General features: G+C 42.9%; 1 protein-coding gene across 1 annotated transcript in view; it reads left to right on the plus strand.

The window, feature by feature from the left end:
- Nucleotides 1-10,597: 10,597 nt before the first annotated feature.
- DNAJC5B (DnaJ heat shock protein family (Hsp40) member C5 beta) overlaps nucleotides 10,598-22,600 on the plus strand; it is a gene marked incomplete at its 3' end in the record, with an annotated part of 67,776 nt that continues 55,773 nt past the window's right edge. Inside the window, exon 1 of the mRNA XM_079722714.1 lies at nucleotides 10,598-10,633. The remainder of the gene's footprint in view (nucleotides 10,634-22,600) is intronic.

Raw genomic sequence — 22,600 nt, forward strand, 5'->3', positions numbered from 1 at the left:
AGGGAAAAAAAAAAGTAAAAGCCGCCTCTCCAGAGATCCTGAGACATTTGATCCTCTCTCTTGCTGCCACCACCTGGGGTGCCTTGGCAAACAGCTACACCTGGATCTCTGACACATGCCGGACACGCCCCTTCATCTCGGCCCAGCCCCCATGCCCACGCTCCTAAGAATTGTGCAATGAGCCCTTTGTGGCCGGAGGTCTGTGAAGTCTGGAAAGGAATGTGGCCCAGAGCCAACAGGCGTTGCTGCCACCAGGGCCAAGAAGGAGCCCTCCTGCTGTTTACCTCACACTTGGGGGAAACTCAGAAGGGGAAGGGTATGCTCTAAAGGGAGAGGGAATCTAGCCCTCCGCAGGAGTGTGAAGAAGCAGCCCAGGGCCTTTCGCCCTTGTCTCTGCAGACCTCCAGAGGCATGCTCTGTGCTGCTCCCGAGACTCGGATCCACTTCGGATCCACTTTTGAGCCATTTCCTTTCCTACTCATAACTGTGCCCCCTACTGAAAGCTGTGAGTGTTAGGTCCCATTGTTCCAGTGCCCCTCTGTACGGTGAAGGGTGATTGTAATGGGAGTTTCCACTAAATAGTGGTGCTGATAGTAGAGTGCCAGGCGCTGGGGGCAGGACAGCTGGAGAGGGTGCTGTGATCAGAGGCCTACTGGTACCCGTCAAGTGATAACACAAAACCAGCTTCCTATGTCTTCTCTCCACCTCCCTGGCAAACACCATCCTGCATCACGACAAGTGCACAAGCTGGCCACTGGCAATACTGGAGGTTGCCTCACCTCTTCTGCCCAGGGAATTAGGTCACGGGCTGAGCCACGAATACCCTTCTTTTAATTCGCCCAACATCCTGATGGCCACACGAGCGGACCTCTAACTAAAAAGAACTAAAAGGAAGTGAAAGACTCAATTCTCAGTCTTGCCATTTGAGCACGGTCTAGTACAACTTAGTATAACTAACTGTAAAAGACAAGCTCTATACTTATCTTACCAATACCGCTTATAAACAAAAGGTGGTCCAAGAAAAATAGACTTTTTAGCCAGTTGAAAAGATCCCTTGGCAGTTAGAACGCCAGTATTATTCTGCTCCTTTCAAGCATATTTAGAAGGCAGTCATTTTTACTAGTAGAGGGGAAAGCACTCCTTTCATGTTAGAATGTTCTTTGTATGTTAGGAACTGACTCGTATAACCAACATATTACCTCTTGTAGCCTGTCCTTTCAAGACAGCGATTATCTTTCTCCTTTCGACCCCAAATGAATTCAGTGTCAGTTTCAATCGAATTTGTAGTTTTTGAAAACTTAAGATGTACCAGGCACTGTGGCAATAACAAAATATTTGGCATAAATTGGGCTCTTTAAGAATTAAGGATTTAGGTGAGGAGGCAAGATATACACGTGTGAGGAGACATCTTATATACACGTGTGACGAGTTCAGATGCAAAGAAGGAACCCCGTAACTATGTGGAAAATGTTCTCGTGGACTTCCAAGCGTCCCAGGGGCTCAGGGCGGGGCAGAAACAAAGGTGTCTCCAGTGTTTTGGTTGCTCATCACGGCAGAATTGGGACTTGGGAGGAATCTTGAAGAGAAACAGAATAGCGACTGACACGAGCTGGAGGAGGAAAACAATTTTCTGGTGCAAATTTTGGCCCCAGCACAATGGGCCTCGGCCCCCTCACAGACCTTATCTCCTTTCTCCCTGTGCTTTTACAACTCCTTCCTTGCATACAATGCAAACAATTCACAGGGCTTCTTTGGGGCCGGGAAAACTGGAGTCATAGAAACATGCTGCCAGGAACGATGAAGCCCACCTTAACAGGTGGTTTCTGTGAGAGGCCCTACATGCTAACCAGGGTTGTGTCTGATTTTAATTATGGATGTGTGGGCTTCCCGACCTTACACCTTAAGTCACATGTTCTAAATCTAATTCATTATCTTCCTCCAGATCTGACCTCCTTTTGTGATTCCTGTCTCCACCAATGACCTCACCATATTCCCAGCTATTCTGGCTAGAATCGCGAGTCCTCCATGATTCCCAGTTCTCTCCTCCCTGGCGACTGGTCATCAGGCCCAGGAGGTTACAGCTCCACATCTCTTTCGAATCCATCACTTCCTGCCAGTTCGGCCCACTGCTGCCCTGGGCCAGGCTCTCATCATGTTTCCCTAGGATCACTCATCTCCCTAGCTTCATTCCTCTGCACTCTGTTGGTCACATCATTCTAAAATAAATACTAGAGTTTGTCACTTGCCAGTTTTAAAACAGTTCAAGTTTCCCCATTGTTTAAAAAAATGAGGACTGAACTCCTTTTCTCGGTTTCCAAGGTCCCTCACGTTCTCTAGCCTCGTTGGGCCACTCCTCTCCTCTGCCACCCGTCCACCCCGTCCTCCCCACCCGAGGTACCGGACGCACCCCTCTACTTCCCATTCTCCAGGCTGCCCAGCGCTTTCCTGCTGCTATGGTCTTTCTCACGCAGGTCTCTTCTGACAGTTGAACTCCTGCAGGATTCTTCCTCAGAGGGGTGACCACTTTCTTCCTCCATCATTTATGATCTTCTCATGACACTCTTATTATTTATGACCCTGTAGGCTGAAGGAGTGATCCAGGTGTGGTTGAAAGACCCGTGAGAAGGGAATAGAAGAATGTTTTAAGACAGGGACGAGCATGTCAAAGACTCAGAGGAAACAGAACATGGTGTTCAAGGAACTGACCAGTGCACAGAAGTGGGTGGAAAGAGTCTGAGTTGAGAGGAAGGGGTTGGGAGGACATGGCACTGGACAGAGATGCAGAGGCTGGCCCCGATCAGGAGTGGGGATTTTAGCTTACGATCAGTGGGCCACTTTAAAGGGTTATAAGCAGGGCAGTGATAGGACACTACTTGCATTTTAAAAGAATGTGGTGTCCAGAGAACAGATGGGAGTGGAGAGAGACTGGAGAAAGGGCTATCAGTTAGGAGGCTGGCCAGGTACACCAAGGAGGTGATGAACTTGGTCTAGATTAGTGACAGTGGGAAGAGAGGAAGGCAGTAGACTTCAGGGAGCTTTAGAAAGGAGAACTGATGAGGCCTGGCTGGTTGACCACACATGGATCAAATGGAGGAGGGGAAGTGAAGGAAGACGGCCAGAAAGGCCCAGAAATGATACTGTACTAGTTGCAGTATCACTTAACGATAATGCCTCACATGGCAGAGACTGGACTTGATCCTGTAGGAAACAGGAGGCAACAAGGATTTCTTGGCTTAGGTAAACCTACATTTCTGGAAGAGAAAACTGAAAATGGTGTGGAGGATGGCCAGAAAGGGGAACACTGATCGCAGACAGACTAGAAGGCAACGCCACTGACGTGGGGTGTTAAATGCTGACAGTGCACAGCTGCTCAAAGCAGTGGGCCCCTCTCAGCACTGGTGATTCTGCCCCAAACATAGTTTAATAAAAAAAAAAAAAGAGTATTTTAATCAAAAAGTTATATTAAACAGTGTAAAATGTTATGCTATGAAAAACGATTCTCCCTCCCACCTCAGTCCCCAGTACTTTTCCTCCATGGAGCTTCTGCAAGTTTTACATCTCTCCAGAAATGTTCTCTGCATACACAAATGTGTCTGAGTATGTATTATGCACGTGCTTTCTGTGTATGTATGTATATATCCACACACATAGATCCACTTTTTTAAATGAGATTACGATACATATGCCCTACTTTTTTTAAACTGGGAAACTGCATATTGTTAAACCACTTTTACATCAGCTTGTGGAGCTCGGCTTCATTCTCTTCAATGTCCACGATGGCTGTGCTCCTACAGGGATCTCACAAACCCCCTACTGATTAATACGAAAGTCAAACTTGGTTTTAAAGTGCTCTTGCCTGTCCTTTTCCTCGTCCACCACCCTCAGCTCGTGATGTGCTGGCTGCTTTAAACCACTCATGGTCCCACACTGGGGCACTCTCCCCTTCCACCTTTTCACACAGCTCTTTTCAAATCTGAAGTAAGAGAACTCCCTCTGCAGCCACACGAATTCAGCACACCCTTAGTTTTCTTTCATCATGGAGTCATCTGTGATGGTAGCATCAACTTGGCTTATCAGATTCATATTCCTTGAGCAAAAGATCAAATGATCCTCTCTAAATTGGTGAAATGTACTTTGAAAATCCTGTGTTTATACAGCCGCACCAAGGGTATCATAAACTCTAAAATGTCAGAGCCCCATTGCCAATCAGAGCTAAGCTCAGAGTAACAGGGAATTCTCTTCTCAGAGATGACATTTTCACCAAGGCTGGTCAAGAGCTCTTCAGACACTTTGTTTTTAGAGGACACTGCAGTTGATACAGGCCTTGGGTCTCATTCATTTGCTAGAGTCCCCAGGGCACACAGGTATTCAATAAATCTTGATGAACAGACATCTGTGCCTATAAGTATTGCTCTTGAAGTCTTCCTTCCCATTTTTTTTCAAAGAATTGTTGGGCATTTTATCCTCTATTGCCCTTCATAGTGTAAACTGTAATCAGACCCTTTCTTCCTCCCCAACTTGGATTTCAGTGGAAAGCCTTAATTAGGAGACAGGTCTCCTGCCTGCCAGGTCACTGATGGCCCTCAAAGGCTTCCTGGCATTCCTTACAGGGTGTCTATTGTCTGGTCATCACCAGAAAACCAAAAAATGTCCTTTGACACCATCCCGAACTAGCTGTCTGCTTCCTACATTTTCCTTTCTCAGCCACAGCCTGTAAATGAGGAGATTAAAATACCCCCTGGAGCCCTGTGACCTTTATTCCCACCTGGAACAAAGTTACTGAACACTGAGTTTCCTCTGACTGCATCTTTCCTCTCCTTATGAATCATTTTAAGGCCCCTCATGTCATCAGGAAGCAGCACATCTCCAGCCTGACCAGCCAAAGTGGACTTGGTCCATCTTCCTTGGCCACCACTGTCCTCTCTCCCAAGCCTCGAATCTCACTGTGACCGTTTTCTCTGGGTCCCTGCTTGTCTTTGTGCTGGGGTCCTTCACTACCTCTGCAAGCTGCAGAGAGAGGAAGCCATTGAGGGCTTTCTTTACCCTCTTTAGATGAAAGTCAAGTTGGCATTTCAATGATTTCATCTTAGTTAAGATTCCTCAGTACCAATATTATATTAGTATAAATTATATAATTTTTTAATTTTAGAAAGCCATACAAACAGAAAATAATTATCAATACAAATCTAAAATGTCTTTCCCAGAGTTTAAGGTAATAATATTGTCAAAATTACATATATAATTTAATAATGAACATAAAATATATACACATATATAATATATACTATAATACATAATGTGTGTGTAGTATCTTGATATACACATACACACATGTTGTTATAAGTGCTTGTTTTAGATGATCAAATTACATCTTCTGAATAGCACATGAATAACAAGTGCTATTTAAACCCTACTGGCATTTCCCCTGTCTCTTAAACAACATAAATTTACTCAGCTTTATGTACAGGCAACATTTCTTGCCAAATTCTGAAATAACAGAAATAGAAGTCATAAAAGCAACTTTTTTTTGTTTTTTGGGGGGGCAGGCATCTGCTGTATTAGGGTTATCCAGTTAAACAGAACAAATAGGAAAGATATCTATCTATATATCTGTATATTATTTATTATAAGGACTTGACTCATGCAATTACAGAGGCTGACAAGTCCCAAGACCCACATTCAGCATTCTGGAGACCCAGGAGTCCAAATACCAGCAGGCTAGAGACCCCGGAAATGCCAAAGTTTCAGTTAAAGTCTGAAGGCAGGAAAAAAACTGATGTCTCAGCCCAGTGCAGTCTGGCAGGAGGAAATTTCCTCTTACTTGCAGGAGGGTCAGACCTTTTGTTTTATTCATGTTTTCAACTGATTGGATTGGCCCACCCACATAGGGAGGGCAATCTGTTTTCCTCAGTCTATTGATTCAAATGTTAATCTCATCCAAAAACACCCTCACAGACACATTCAGAATAATGTCTGACCAAATATCTAGACAATCCATGGCCCAGTCAAGTTGACACACAAAATTAATCATCATACCTATCATGTCACCAATAGGTTCAGGAATTTTCTCATTTAATTGCCACAAAGACCCATATGGAAAGTAGGCTTATTCCCATTTGCTCAATAGATGTTTATTCAATAAATGTTTGTACATTTTAGAGATGAGGAACCTGAGGTTCAGAGAGTTGAAGTAACTTGTCTAAGGTGGCACAGCTAGTAAATGGCACAACCAGCATTCTAACCTAGGTCTAAATGACTCCATCTGAATTCTTAACCTGTGTGGCCACTGCCTCTCAGCGCTGGTGCTGCATTCCCCCCAGTCCTGAGGCTTGGGGTGGGACAGGTCTGAAGGTATTCGCTATTGGTCGAAGCTCTGGGCAGCAGTGGGGAGGGGCCCCATTTTTGTCTTCACAGGTCTGAACATGGCCGACTTGAGTGCAACGTGGAGCTGCTAGTGGGGCTCTGCCTTCCTTTACCTTTGAGGTCCTCCACAGAACATTAACAGATGCTACTCTTCACTGAAAGCTTCATGCTTGTGCTTTGCACGGATAATATTATTGAATGTTCACAGTGGCCCTGTGTTCTCCCCACCACCCCCCCTGCTCTGGTAGGGAGAGGGCTGACAGGTCACCATGGGCTGCCAAGGGCCGGGACTGTGAGACATCTCTCTTAAACTACTGTCCTCAGAGCCACCAAGAGTACCCTCCATTGCCTTAAATGCCCCCGTGGGCCAATCCAATCCTGTTCTACCCCTCCCCCAAATCTGCCCATAAAGCCAGCATGAAATACGCGTGAATCAAGGATCCTACAGGTGTGTGCCACCGGCTGACTCACCTACGGAACAGGCCTGGGCTTTCCCTTCGTTTGCTTTGCCCCTCACTTTCTACCTTCACCAGCACTTCCGGGAAATGCTGTCCAGTGGTAAACGTACTGGGAGCCCCTAAAGCAATCTCGTGTAGAGGAGACTCCTGTGTCCCCTCTCCCTGTAGCACTGTCTGGGTTGCTTCCTGGGAACCCCCTTTGTCGTGACAACATAAGCAGTCCTGTCACTGCTGCCGAGTTAGCTAGGCCACAGCAAACCTCCTGTCCTAGAGAGGAGGGACTGGAGACCCGGGGGCGTGCGTCTTACCCAAGTTCACACTTAGGAGCCAAGCCATCCACCTCCCAGTCCAGTGCTTCTGGGGTTCCCCACAGATACCAGTGCTGATGGGCTGGGGGCAGGGCAGCCTGCCAGTCCCAACCAGCGGAGGCAGGCTGAAGAACAGCGTATCTCCAAGGCGGTGTCCGAGGGGCAGATACGCAGGCTGCACCAGATGACAGGGGACATCAGCACCCCTTTTGCGCGTCTGCCTCCGTATACAATAACGTACAATGATGTAGGTGCAGCACAAACAAAGCAAGGTATTGCTAGAGAAACTGGGATAGGGTGGACCCTTCTTATTAACAGAAGCAGATTCCCTTTGGTCTCACGCTTCACCGGAAGGCCCTGGAAAGAGCTGAGACTCCTATCTGCCTGGAATTGCAGTGAATGGGCCCCCATTCCCAATAGAAGTGGCTTTGGATTATATCATGTGTTCACAGAAACTCAGCTCGACTGTAAGTTTGTGTGGATCTACCCAGAGGATTCTCCACGGCAGGTCAACAGGCATGCATTTGGGCTCCATGGGATGATGTTTCTAGATCAGATCCCTGGTCTGGCTCCCTACATCTCATTGCTGGTGTTGTTTCCAGAGCCTGTGAACCTGATGACAGGAGCTGAGGGCAACTGGGCTTGTGTCAGCCAAGGCTCGGAGAACACCATCAGATAAACACTTACACAGAGAAACAATCATTGCTGGGAACAACTCTCAAAATAAAGTAAAATAAAACTGTTTATTGTCTTCAAGATCACTTTACTTTAAAAAAATTTAAACATAAAGGGTAAATGAACTTCAGGTGCTTTGAGAGCAACAGAGCTATTGTTGAGAAGGCAGCACACTCTAGAGGTGGAGACAGAATGTGGAAGGTCCTCAGGGACATGGGTGCTCGTCCTGGCTGCCAAGGATTCCTTGGTGCCCTTGGACGAATAGCCACTTCACTGCCTGACTTGGGATTCTTGGAACTGGGAGACCTGTGCTCCTACCCAGGCTCTGTTCATAACTGTCTGACGTTAACATGAAACTCCTCTGAGGCTCAGAGGAGTTTCTTGGTTTGTAAAATGGGAATAAGAACACTTTCCCTGCCTACCTGTCCCAGTTGCTGTGTAGGTCAAATGAACCTATGTGAAAATACTTGGTTAACAACAGAGTACTCTATATATTTTTTCCTGTGTAGGACATAATGTCTTTTGATGGAAGTGAGGTAGGAGTTTAGGAGGAGAGTGGTGGAGAATGGTGAAAGGATTAGGGTTCCCCTGGGACGTGCAGAGGCTATGGGGCAGGGTTGCAGCTGGGATGGAGACCATGGGTCTGTGGTGGCAACATCTGCCTTACCAGTGGCTGTACAATTGAATGTTGGCTGCGGTGGGGGAAGGAATTAGGAGTTTGGACGTGGGAATACTATAATTACAGTGGTGATGTCGGAGTCTAAGCTGAACAGGGAAAGGGTTGAAGAAAGGAACGAGGCTGATAGATTTGGGGAGCTGGGAAATATTAGTGAGATGTAAGTACCACGAACACAGGGGCGTTAGCTGGCGAGGTAGGCAGTGGTGGATGAGGCTGGGGTTAAAGGTTTGCAAGCTGGAGGACATCCAGGTATCTGAATAGAGCAAGGAGCCATAAGGGAGAGGGTGCTGTCTGGGAGGACCACATGGGAGCTGAAGGGCCCCAAATCAGTGACAGGACTTGGGGTGGAGAGAGTGAGAGCTGAGTGCCAGGGTCCTGAGAGAATATGGGTGAGTTGACAGACGTGGGGATGGCCATGGAGAGGACAGGACCTGTGGATGGCAGGGACACCAAAGGTCGGGGGCAGAGTGTCCGGAAGGGCTGGGAGGAGAATGCTGACGCTGCTTTGGGGTAAGTTTGGGGTAAGGGAGGCCCGGAAAACAGAATGGCTAAAGGCGTGCTCAGATTTAAAATTTGATACGCGGTATACACAAGTCAGTCATTTTATGTACAGATAATAAAAAGTAGTAGGGGCATCTTGGCCTCAATATGTAAACATATAAACCAAATTATAATGGATAACTCCTTTCAGCCATTGACATTTAAAAATATAACAGGCTCAACAGCATGTGGGATCCGGTTAGTACTGGTGGATGAGGGTCATGCTTTGCTAAATTTTCTGGAATTTTTGCAAGCCAGGTATTATGTTGGTAGATTGAAGTAGGCCCAGGAGGGAAGAGTTACACCATGGAAATCTGCAAACACTATATACTAGGGCTTTTTCTCCCCTGGAAATCTGGCTGTTAAACATTTCCCAGCATACCACTGAATAGGCCTAAATATAACCTCCAAATCTGCCCAACTTTATGGTCCTGTTGTGAGTTTCACTGCGACACTAAAAGAGATATGTCCTAATCCCCAGTACCTGTGAATGTGACCTTATTGAAAGTAGGGTTTCTGCATATGTAATTAAGATGTAAGTTAAGATGAGGGCATCCTGGAGTAGGGTGGGTCCTCAATCCAGTATGACTGTAGTCTATAAGAGGAGCTGCAGAGACAGACACACACCCAGGAAAACACCATGTGAAGGCAGACACAGGGGGACCGCCATGGTGACGGAGGCAGAGACTGAGTATGCCAAGGACTGCCAGCAACACCAGAAGCTAAGAGGATGTCCTGAAATATGTTCCCTCACAGTTACCAGAAGGAGCCCACCTAGCCAACAACACCTTGATTTCAGACTTCCGACCTCCAGAACTGTGAGATAATAGGCTTACGTTGTTGTAAGTCACCCAGTTTTGTGTTACCTTGTTCAGCATTGCTAGAAAACTATACACCTGCCACGCCATCAAGTCTGGGCACAAGGCAAGTGGAAGCTCCCCAGGGTGAGCTGTGAAGGGAAGGTCCCTATTCCCTGTGCTCCGGTGCCCAGGGAACCTTCTCACCTACATCCTCCGGACGTATGTTCTGTGCAGTCATCTGCTACTCCTTGTTAGCTGCCTTGTATTGTGGATTATGCTTTTAAGTGTAGACGTGCTGCCTCCTCTTCTAGGTGGTAACCAGAAGTTGTAAACACAGACGCCTCGTGCGTGGGTCAAGGCTGCTGAGTGTGACGCTGGGGGAGCCACTGCGGACTGGAATGTGCGTCTGCCTTTAAATAAAACGCTCACCCCGCCCCGTTGGCCAAGGAAAACCTGACCAAGACCTGCCGTCTGGGGACCTATGCGATGTGCCGGAGAGAGAGGGAACGTCTCTTGGCTTTTGCCTGCCCCGGCAGCAGCCAGCAGGCATCGGTTCACTGTTTGTGAATTTGCCGCCTGGATCTCGTGGGTCTTCGGTCCTGGCCCAGCAAGTGGGTCTGAGACCCCAGAATTTCCACAAGGGCCCTAAAGTGTCCCCCTTCAGACAGAAACTTCGAAACAGATTTTTCTAGGGCTGTGATTTAAATCCCCTAGCTGACTAGCTGCTCCACACTGCTGCAACACTTCAGCTTCCGAAGAATATGGCAGAAAGGTGGCGTCCCCTCTAGACACGGCTTGCCCCACCCTGATGTTGCCCCACCCTTTTGTTTCCACGAGTGTTTTTCTTGGTGACTCTCACAATCTCAGGTGGCTGAGAGAGAGGTGTCAGGGCTACTGAAAAGAAAGGGTGATTTGGGGTGAGGAATCTTTTCAAGTTGAAACTATTTATAGTTCATTACTTTTTGAGCACCAGAGGGCGATACAGGCATACAGATATAGCTGCTCTGCCTTGCTTTTTTAATGTGAGACCAAATGCTAAATATTGTTCATTTGACTCTTTTGCTCAGGTCTCTAAGAAAGTTACAGAGAAGGCTTCTGAGACCATTTTCTGGATGTCCAAGCCCTGGGGCTGGTACACCCACCGAAGGGTGCTGGGTAGGGTTAGAGCTTCCTTTGCAGGGAAGCACTTGTCACTCACCCTCCCACCCCATCCTGAGACTGTCTAGTTCCAGTCAGCTCTTTGGGAGGCTTTGGACTGTGTCCCAGGTAAGAGCTAACTTGTGCAGGGACCCAGCTTGTTACTTCCAGGGCCATTCATTTAAAACTGGTTTCATGAGTTCTACTTAGTATCTGGCCCTGAGAGAACTGAGAAGCCTGAGAGAGGAGACCCCGTGAGCAGGGATGAGGGATTGCAGAGGTCCTAAGGTTATCACCTGGGCGGCTTGTGGGGCTTTGGTGACGGTGGCCAGCTGACCAGTCTGCGTGTCTGTGGTCTTGGACCAGCTCCTGCCAGTGACCTCTGATGGTGAGGATGGTTTGGCAGAATGTTCATGGTTTCTGGAGCATCATGGAAAGCTGTGTATGCCTCACGGAAGAGTCTGGGAGCAGCTGCAGTGAGCAGTTGGGGATGCCCATGGGAGGCCTGACGGTGGTGGTGAGGGCCCTGGGAAGGGGCAACTGAGCTCAGCTTTGGAGTCTGAGGCCTGTGAGGAGAGCTTAAGCTGCACAAGTGCCCATCTAGGTGGGCAGCAGGGAGACCAGCATCAGGGCCCATCTAATTCTGCAGGCCTAGAAACCATGGGTGTGTGTGTGTGCAGTTGTGGAGAAATCTGCACCTGACTACATAACTCATTCAGAGACGAGCCTGTCTACCTTCACCCGCTGGGAGAGGCGGCTCAGCTTTAGCTGTTCAGTTCTGGGCACCTTCCAAAGGCATTCGGCAGAGACAGAGACTGTTCTTAGCAATGATACGTTGTCGGTAATAAAGCACCACTTACTACCCGAGATAGAAGAAGGCTTTGCAGACCAAAAAGCTGTGCTAAGGGGTTGATTACAATTTAGTGGGCTCTAGTTGTTCATCTGAAAGAGAAAACTTCGGCAAAACGAGGGGGAAATGTGTATCTACAATAGAGGGCACAAAGTCATTGCCATTATCCCAATGAGTAAGTTGAAATGTACCACTGGAAGATCCAGTATGGACACTAGAAATTGATGCAAGGCCATGATCTGTCTGGCGCACAACAGGGGACTGCGCTGCTTCCCAGTCCTGTGATTGTTGCAGGGGCCTGGCCACGTGCACTCACAAGAGAGGATTCTCCGCCATGTGTGATTCTATTTCTCAATTCAGCCTTTTAAATGAACGAGGATTTAAAGGAACAGATGTGGAAGGAGAGCACTTGGACTGGACCCCAGTTCCAGCTTTCTGCCCCTAATCACTGATGTTCATGCTTGGGGGGAAGTGATATGACCACAGGTGGTCAGTTACCTCTTTCTTAAAATGGACACTGAGTATCAGATCATGTATTTCACTTGTGAAAAAACTTATTAGGAAATTACCAAGGGTGGTTTAAAGGAGTTATTAATCTCTAGAGGGAATCCTTTAGTATGTCCTTCACTTTCAAACACATGTCTGTTACCTGGGCTGGGTGAGGCTTCATTTGAAAGTGGGCTTTATTAGAGTTAAAGACATGCCTTTAGGCGAGTCCTATTAAACTACCACTTAAATGCCCCCCAAAATAGGAATGACAACTATTTTGGTTTCTATGTACTCTGCTGGTTTTGTAGTCTGTTTAGCCACATTTAGATGACAATTTGTAGAACAATCACTGTATTGGAAACCTTATTGAAAAGAAATTTTGCCTTGAGCAAAAGTTTATGTCTTTGTTTTTATCTTCTATCTTTTTTAGCTAATTAACATAAGAGACATCTTGAGCTAAGGTGAATGGGGAACAACCATCGGCAAAATCAAGGATCAACGTTCTGCTTACAGACATTTTATCAAATAAACACTTCTGATGGACTTGAAGTCTCCTTGGTTTATCATAGCAATTGCTTACTGTAAGTAAGCAACAAGGTGTTTAAATTTCACATCTGTGAAGTACATGTTATGTTTCCTAGCAGCAGACAAGACACAGTCAATATTTTTTCAGTAATACAGGTCTCAGATTCAGAGCTTTACTTAACCAATACTGTCCTTGACACTGAACTACGTACTGGACCTCATTAATGAACGTGCTTATTGGTAGTTCCTTGTTTAAAGCCATTACTACAATATTTTTCTTGAGCTTTAAAATATGCTCCATCTGGCTCATTCACAGATTGATAAGCAAGGGAATAGAGCAGGCAACAACCCCCTGGAATTAGACTGTGAACTCCTGAAGCAAAGCTCTCTGGTGAGTTACAGCTTGGGCTGTGAAATCAGTCAGCCTGGTTTCAAAGCCTGGGTCCACGGCTTACTAGCTGGTGACCTTGGGCAATTCATTCAGCCTCTCCAATCTTATATTCCTCCTCCATAAAATAAGGATATGAAAGTACCCACCTTATAATTTTGTAGGGTTCCAATGAGAGAATCTAGTTAACAGGCTAGTTACTATCACCACCAGCACCACCATCCCCACCTCTGAAACCCTCACAACCCCCAGTATAATGTCTTGCACTATATTCATCACATAGCTCATTCTACCTACTGATGAATTACAGATTTGGGATGAAATCTACCAGGATTGCCCATTCAAATTACTAAAATACTTCCAGCATACTCTGTTTCAATTTTAGGGGGCAGAGAGAGAGAGCACCATCTTAACAATTGCTCAAACCCCAACCCTAGAAAATAATCATTAGATTTGTGTTTATAAAAGTACCTAGTATCGTTCTTGGCACACCTATACCAGGTATTTGATAAAAGGTCTGAGAGATAAAAAGGGTTCATATTTTATTACTCTTTTACAGAGAAGACACAGGTTTAAAGTGACTTGCCCAGAGTCTACAGGAATGTTGTTTTTGGATACTCCTTCTTGATTTAAACTATGCAAAGCCAAATTTTATTTTCTGTTGAATCACACAGACGCCATTATCTTTGCTAAGTGTTTTCTTAGGAAATCCAGGCAATGGAAAATTCCTCTAGAGAGCTGCTTGATCGACAAGTGCTTTCCATGTTACTTAACTAAAGCTGTCAGGTCCAGTGAATAAGGAAACTAGTCAGCACTGGCTCTTAATGTGGGCAGCTCTATAGAAACACGTGGAGCCCTAAAAGTGTCTGAACCAGGCCCACTCTGCAAGATTTTGCTTTGGGATAAATCTGAGAGATGTTGCTTTTGGACAACATGGGTGGGGTCTAGACATCAGAATTCTTAAAATCTTTCCAAGTGATTTTAGAAAGAGCTCCTATCTAGTTCTTCCCCCTTAGTCTTCTATGATTCTTTTTAAAACTGAAGTATAGTTGATTTACAATATTATATTAATTTCAGGTATATAGCATAGTAATTCAGTGTTTTATAGATTATACTCCATTTAAAGTTATTACAAATAATGGCCAGATTTCCTTGTACTGTACAATGTCCTTGTTGCTTATTTATTTTATACATAGTAGCTTGTATCTCTTAATTCCATACCCCTATCTTGCCCCATCCTCCCTTTCCTCTCCCTACTGGTAACCACTAGTTTGTTCTCTATATCTGTGAGTCTGTTCCTCTTTTGTTATATTCATTCGTTTTATTTTTTTTAGATTCCACATACAAGTGATAACACTTGTCTTTCTCTGTCTGACTTATTTCACTAAGCATAACACCCTCTAGGTCCATCCATGTTGCTGCAAATGGCAGAATTTCATTCTTTTTTTTTTACAGCTGAGTAATATTCCATTGTGTGTGTGTGTGTGTGTATCTTGGCTATTATGAATAATGCTGCTCTGACATTGGGTGCATGTATTTTTTTAGAATTAGTGTTTTTGTTTTCTTTGGATATATACCTAGCAGTGGAATTGCTGGATCATATGGCAGTTCTATTCTTAGTTTTTTGAGGAACCTCTGTACTGTTTTCCATAGTGGCTGCACCAATTTACATTCCCACCAACAATGTAGGAGGGTTCCCTTTTCTCCACATCCTTGCCAAAATTTCTTATTTGTAGACTTTTTGATGATAGCCAGTTGCACAGGTGTGAGGTGATATCTCACTGTGGGTTTTTTTTTGTGTGTGTGTGGTACGCGGGCCTCTCACTGTTGTGGCCTCTCCCGTTGTGGAGCACAGGCTCCGGACGCGCAGGCTCAGCAGCCATGGCTCACGGGCCCAGCTGCTCCGCGGCATGTGGGATCTTCCCGGACTAGGGCACAAACCCGCGTCCCCTGCATTGGCAGGCGGACTCTCAACCACTGTGCCACCAGGGAAGCCCCTCACTGTGGTTTTAATTTGCATTTCTCTGATGATTAGCAATGTTGAGCATTTTTTCAAGTGTCTGTTGGCCATCTGTATATCTTCTTTGGAAAAATGTCTATTCAGTTCTTTTACCCATATTTTTCATTGGGTTGTTTGTTTGTTTGGATATTAACCCCTTGCCAGTCACACCATTTGCAAATATTTTCTCCCATTCTGTAGGTTGTCTTTTTGTTTTCTCAATGATTTCCTTTGCTGTGCAAAAGACTTTAAGTTTAGTTAGGTCCCATTTGTTTATTTTTGCTTCTGTTTCTTTCGTCTTAAGAGACAGATCCAAAAAGATATTGCTGCGATTTATGTCAAGGAGTGTTCTTCCTATATTTTCCTCTAGGAGTTTTATAGTATTTGGTCTTACATTTAGGTCTTTAATCCATTTTGAGTTTATTTTTGTGTATGATGTCAGAGAATGTTCTAATTTCATTCTTTTATATGTAGCTGTCCAGTTTTCCCAACACCACTTATTGAAGAGACTGTCTTTTCTCCATTGTATATTCTTGCCTCCTTTGTCGTAGACCATAAGTTCGTGAGTTTATTTCTTGGCTCTCTATTCTGTCCCATTGATCAATATATTTGTTTTTGTGCCAGTACCATGCTGTTTTGCTTACTGTAGCTTTACCATACAGTCTGAAGTCAGGGAGCTTGATACCTCCAGCTTTGTTCTTTTTTCTCAAGATTGCTTTGGCAATTCAGGGTCATTTGTAGTTTCATATAACTCTTAGGATTATTTGTTCTACTTCTGTGAAAAATGTTATTGGTATTTTGATAGAGAGTGCATTGTATCTGTAGATTGCTTTAGGTAGTATGGCCATTTTAACAATATTAATTCTTCCAACCCAAGAACATGGGAGGATATCTTTCCATTTTCTTTGTATCATCTTCAATTTCCTTCAGCAGTGTTTTACAGTTTTCAGAGAATAGATCTTTCATCTACTTGGTTAAGTTTATCCCTAGGTATTTTATTCTTTTTGATGTGATTTTAAACAGGATTGTTTTTTCTTGCTTTCTCTTTCTGATAGTTCATATTAACGTTTAGAAAAGCAACAGATTTACGTATATCAAGCTTGTATCCTGCAACTTTACTAATTCATTTATTAGTTTTAAGAGTTTTTTGGTGTAGACTTTAGGGTTTTCTAGAAATAGTATCATGTCATCTGCAAAGAGTCACAATTTTAGTTCTTCCCTTCCAATCTGGATGCCTTTTCTTTTTCTTGTCTGATGGCTGTGGCTGGCATTTCCAATAATATGATAAACAGAAGTGGTGAGAGTGGGCATCCTTGTCTTGTTCCTGACTTTAGAAGAAAGGCTTTTGGCTTTTCACTGTTGAGTATGATGTCAGCCATGGGTTTGTCATAAATGGTCTTTATTATGTTGAGATATGTTCCCTCTATACCCACTTTGATGAGAGTTTTTATCATGAATGGATGTTGAATTCTGTCAAATGCTTTTTCTGCATCTATTGAGATGATCACATGATTTCTTTACCCTTCCTTTTCTTAATGTGGTGTATCACACTGACTGGTTTGTGAATATTGGACCATCCTTGCATCCCTGGAATAAATCCCACTGGATCATGGTGCATGATCCTTTTTATTTATTGTTGAATTCAGCTTACTGATATTTTGTTGAGAATTTTTGCATCTACATTCATCAGAGATATTGGCTTGTACTTTTCTTTTTTTGGAGTGTCTTTGTCTGGTTTTGGTATCAGGGTGATGGTGGCCTCGTAGAATGAATTTGGGAGTGTTCTTCATCCTCTTCATTTTTGGGGAATGGTTTGAGCAGGACAGGTATTAGCTCTTCTTTATATGTTTTTTTAAAATTCCCCTGTGAAGCTCTCGGGTCCTGGACTTTTGTTTCCCGGGAGTTTTTAAATTACAAATTCAATTTCGCTACTAGTGATCAGTCTGTTCAGATTGTCTATTTCTTTCTGATTCAGTCTTAGAGAGTTGTATGTTTCTAGAATTTGTCTATTTCTTCTAGGTTTTCCAATTTGTTGCAATATAACTGTTCACAGTATTCTCCTATATTTTGTATCCCTGTGATATCTGTTGCTATTTTTTCTCTTTCATTTCTTATTTTGTTTATTTGGGTCCTCTCTCTTTTCTTGATGAGCCTGGCTGAAGGTTTATCAATTTTGTTTATCTTTTCCAAAAAAAAAAACAAAACAACTTGGTTTCACTGATCTTTTCTATTGTTTTTTTGGTCTCTATTTTATTTCCTCTCTGATCTTTAGTATTTCCTTCCTTCTGCTGACTTTGGGCTTTGTTTTTCTTTTTCTAATTCCTTTAGATGGTAAGTTAGGTTGTTTGAGATTTTTCTTGTTTCTTTTTTTTTTTTTTTTTTTTGCGGTATGCGGGCCTCTCACTGTTGTGGCCTCTCCCGTTGTGGAGCACAGGTCCGGACACGCAGGCTCAGCAGCCATGGCTCACGGGCCCAGCCGCTCCGCGGCACGTGGGATCTTCCTGGACTGGAGCACCAACCCATGTCCCCTGCATCAGCAGGCGGACTCTCAACCACTGCACCACCAGGGAAGCCCTCTTGTTTCTTGAGGTAGGCCTGTATCGCTGTAAACTTCCTGCTTAGAACTGCTTTTGCTTCATCCCATAGATTTTGGAAAGTTGTGTTTTCATTTTCATTTGTCTCAAGGTATTTTCTGATTTATTTCCTCTTTGCTGTCTTAATTGACTCACTCTTTTTTTAGTAGAATGTTGTTTAGTCTCCATACTTTCCCCATTTTTCATCTTGCAATTGATTGCTAGTTTCATACTGCTGTGGTCAGAAAAACTGCTCGATATAATTTCTATCCTCTAAAATCTGTTGAGACTTATTTGGTGGCCTAGCATGTGATCCATCATGGAGAGTGTTCCACACGCACTTGAAAAGAATGTGTATTCTGCTGTTTTTAGATGGAATGTTTTATAGATAGCTATTAAATCCAACTGGTCTAATATCATTTAAGACCACTGTTTCCTTACTGATTTTCTGCCTGGATGATCTGTGCATTGATGCAAGTGGGGTGTTAAAGTCCCCTACTATTACTGTATTTTTGTCAGTTTCTCCTTTTATGTCTGTTAATATTTTCTTTATATATTTAGGTGCTTCTGTATTAGGTACATATATGTTGATGAATGTTATATTCTCTTCTTGTATTGATCCCTTTATCATTATATAATGCTCTTTATCTTTTGTTATAGACTTTTTTTTTTTTCTTGCGGTACGCAGGCCTCTCACTGTTGTGGCCTCTCCCATTGTGGAGCACAGGCTCCGGACGTGCAGGCCCAGTGGCCACAGCTCATGGGCCCAGCTGTCCCGTGGCAGGTGGGATCCTCCCGGACCAGGGCACAAACCCGTGTCCCCTGCATCGGCAGGCGGACTCTCAACCACTGCGCCACCAGGGAAGCCCCTAGACTTTCTTTTAAAGTCTGTTTTTTTTCTGATATGAGTATTGCTACCTCTGCTTTCTTGTCATTTCCATTTGCATGAAATACCTTTTTCCATACTCTCACTTTCAGTCTGTGTGTGTCTATTTCTTTTTTTTTTTTTTTTTTTCGCGGTACACGGGCCCCTCACTGCTGTGGCCTCTCCCGTTGCGGAACACAGGCTCTGGACGCGCAGGCTCAGCAGCCATGGCTCATGGGCCTAGCTGCTCCGCGGCACGTTGGATCCTCCCAGACCGGGGCACGAACCCATGTCCCCTGCATCGGCAGGCGGACTCTCAACCACTGCGCCACCAGGGAAGCCCATGTGTGTGTCTATTTCTGAAGTGAGTCTCTTGTAAGATGGATCTTGTGTTTTTGTTTTGTTTTTTCAATCGGCCACCCTATGTCTTTTGATTGAAACACTTAGTCCATTGACATTCAAAATGATTGTGGATAGGTATGTACTTATTGCCAGTATGCTGCTTCTTTCTGGTTGTTTTGATAGTTCTTCTCTGTTCTTTTCTTCTTTTAGTTACTTCTTTTGTTGTTTAATAATTTTCTTTAGTGGTATGCTTGTTTTCTTTTCTCTCTAGTTTTTGTATATCTATGTAGGTTTTTGATTTGTGGTTACCATCTCCCTTAGCCTTCTATGATTCTATGCTTTCTTCATATTTACAGATTTAGGCACATTAAAATTCCATCCCCTTTGTAACCTCTTTTTAAAAGGGACATTTTTTAACTTTGGAAAATTAGGCGACATAATAGGAATTAACCAATTTACACTCTGAAACATAAACACTTGATTTTACAGAAGAATTGCCAGAATTGTTCTGTAATTTTGTTTGAGGTGCTGCTGGAGTGGTCACCAACAGCCTCTTAATTTTACACAGTCAAGGCAATAACTTATCTTTTTCCTTTCTAAATTCATTTAACAGAATGAAGCTTACCCAGATGACTCGTCCCATGAAATTTATAAAGTGGGTGGCCTGAATTCCATATATAGCAATAATAATAATAATAATAATAATGATAATAATAATAATGTAGAAGGGTAATAATAGTAACAGTGATAGCGATAATAATGCCTTTGTTCACTGAATTGGGTTGTTTAGATTAGGATTTATTTGTTGAAACTATGTGCCCTTGGACATCACATGTTCAAAATGAGTGGTGCTTGCACCTGCTACTGATATATGAAGTTTACATTAAACACTATGTACCCTAATGTTTATGATTCTTAGATTATTTTGGTCAAATATTCAAATTCATCTAGTACCTGCTGCAGATTCTATGCTGATGTATTGGTACTAGTCATTTATTGTAATAACCCTAACCCCATGTGGTAATTCAGAGAGGTATATAAAAGGTCTCTAGGAGCACCTAAAGGAATAGCGAAGACCCCATAAATAGAATACACAGGGAAAATTTGCATGCAATGCCCCCACCCCCAAACACACACACACACACACACACACACACACAGACTTCTCTCTCCAATTTTCTAGAAAGGCCACATTGGTTCAATCTTGGAATATTTTCTAGATTCCCCTCTTTAAACTTCAACGATTACATTGGCAATGCTTTTACAGTACATTTGGTGCATTTTGCATCAAGGAGTTATTTATGTGCTTACCATGAGTTATGTCCTTTTACAAATATCATTTGAAGCGCACCATTTCTAGAAAGCCTCACCTGTTTTAGTGGAATATGATTCCATTAATCTCTGGCTGTATCTTTAGATTATATATCAGAAGCCATATGTGTACAGGCATGTGCTGACATCCTATGTGTTAGAGCACACACCAGCATGAATCTTTTATTTCTTCAATTTTAGTGCCCAGGGCCATTGAATGTACTCTTCCGCCTGCCTAGAATATATTTGGTTCTACAAACAATCCCCTCATCTAGTTCTTTTCAGTTATCTGCTTGGTTATTTTTGTTCAGGGAAGCTTTTTCTGATCTTCCCTTGCTCCACTGATTTACATAGTCTTACATCTCTCCAAAGTCTTACTTTTATACTTATTTGAGCGATCATTTGATTAATATCTGTCTCTATTGGTAGGTTGTAACTCTGTAAACCGCAAACCCAGAGTCTGTGTTTGGTTTTGTTTACCAGGATATTTCTAGCATTTAGCCCAATGCCTAGACCTAGTAGGTAACCAACTGTTGAATGACTAGATGAATAAGAAACTATGTTTTCTCTCTGAGAAACAGCTATAGTTTTACTTCACCTAAGAGTTTTGCAATACTTAAAAAAATTATAAACTCATGGTTTAGTCAATATTAAAAAATTAAAAAGTAATGATTTAAGAAGAGAGTGGTTAATTGTGTAAAAATAATGGATTTTACTAAAACTATTTATTAAACTGAATTTGAGGCTTTAAACCTCAATTTTAAAAAACATCACCCATAATCTCACCATATTAATAGAGCAACTATTTTCATTTCATCAAAGGACTCTGCCCTTCTAATTAAACTTAAGAGCTTTGCACAGGAAAGGAAACCTAAGCAAAACAAAAAGACAACCTACGGGTTGGGAGAAAATATTTGCAAACAGTGCTACTGACAAGGGCTTAATTTCCAAAATATACAAAAAGCTCATACAGCTTAATATCAAAAAACAAACAACCCAATCACAAAATGGGCAGAAGACCTAAATACACATTTCTCCAAAGAAGACATCCAGATGGCCAACAGACAAATGAAAAGATGCTCAATATCGCCAATTACTAGAGAAATGCAAATTAAAACTATAATGAGGTATCACCTCAGACCAGCCAGAATGGCCATCATTAAAAATCTACAAACAATAAATGCTAGAGAGGGTGTGGAGAAAAGGAAACCCTCCTACACTGTAGGTGGGAATGTAAATTGGTGCAGCCACTATGGAGAACAGTACAGAGGTTCCTTAAAAAACTAAAAATAAAGTTACCATACAAGCCTGCAATCCCACTCCTGGGCATATATCCAAAGAAAACTCTAATTTGAAAAGATACATGCACCCCAATGTTCACAGCAGCGCTATTTACAATAGCCAAGACATGGAAACAACCTAAATGTCCACTGACATATGAATGGATAAAGAAGATGTAGCATATATCTATATAGATACTTATACAGATATAGATATATCGATATATATAATAGAATATTACTCAGCCATAAAAATGAATAAAATAATGTCACTGGCAGCAACATGGATGGACCTAGAGATGATCATATTAAGTGAAGTAAGTCAGACAACGAAAGACAAATATTATATGATATCACTTATATGTGGAATCCAAAAAACTGATACAAACAAACTTATTTATGAAATGGAAATAGACTCACACAGAAAACAAACTTATGGTTACCAAAGGGGATAGTAGGGTGGGTGGGGGAGAGATAAATTAGGAGTTTGGGATTAACATATATACACTACTATATATAAAACAGACAACAAGGAACTACTGTATAGCATAGGAAACTATACTCAATATCTTGTAATAACCTATAATGGAAAAGAATCTGAAAAAGAATACATACATGCATATACGTATGTATATATATATATATACACATAAATATATAACTGAATCACTATGCTGTACACTTGAAACTAACACAACACTGTAAATTAACTATACTTCAATTTTTTTTAAAAAAGGACATTTGTCCTTAAGCTGAAGGGATGATGGAACTTGGGTATTTGGCTTTAAATGTCTTTAGTTCCCCCCACCCCTGCCCCATTTATCTGCATGATGATGGGCTGCTTTCTAAACTCTGGCTGGAAATCAGGATCTATGAGAAATAGCCTTTGTATCTGAAAAAAAACAACGATATCTAGAGATGAGAGTGCTCTGAAATGTTTATACAAAATAGCACTAGGATTTTGCTACCTGTCATACTAAGCAGCAAACTTAAACACTACCTTCAACTTCAGGAGCCA

Source organism: Hyperoodon ampullatus (assembly GCF_949752795.1).
Source record: "Hyperoodon ampullatus genome assembly, chromosome: 17".
Classification (NCBI taxonomy): Eukaryota; Metazoa; Chordata; class Mammalia; order Artiodactyla; family Ziphiidae; genus Hyperoodon; species Hyperoodon ampullatus.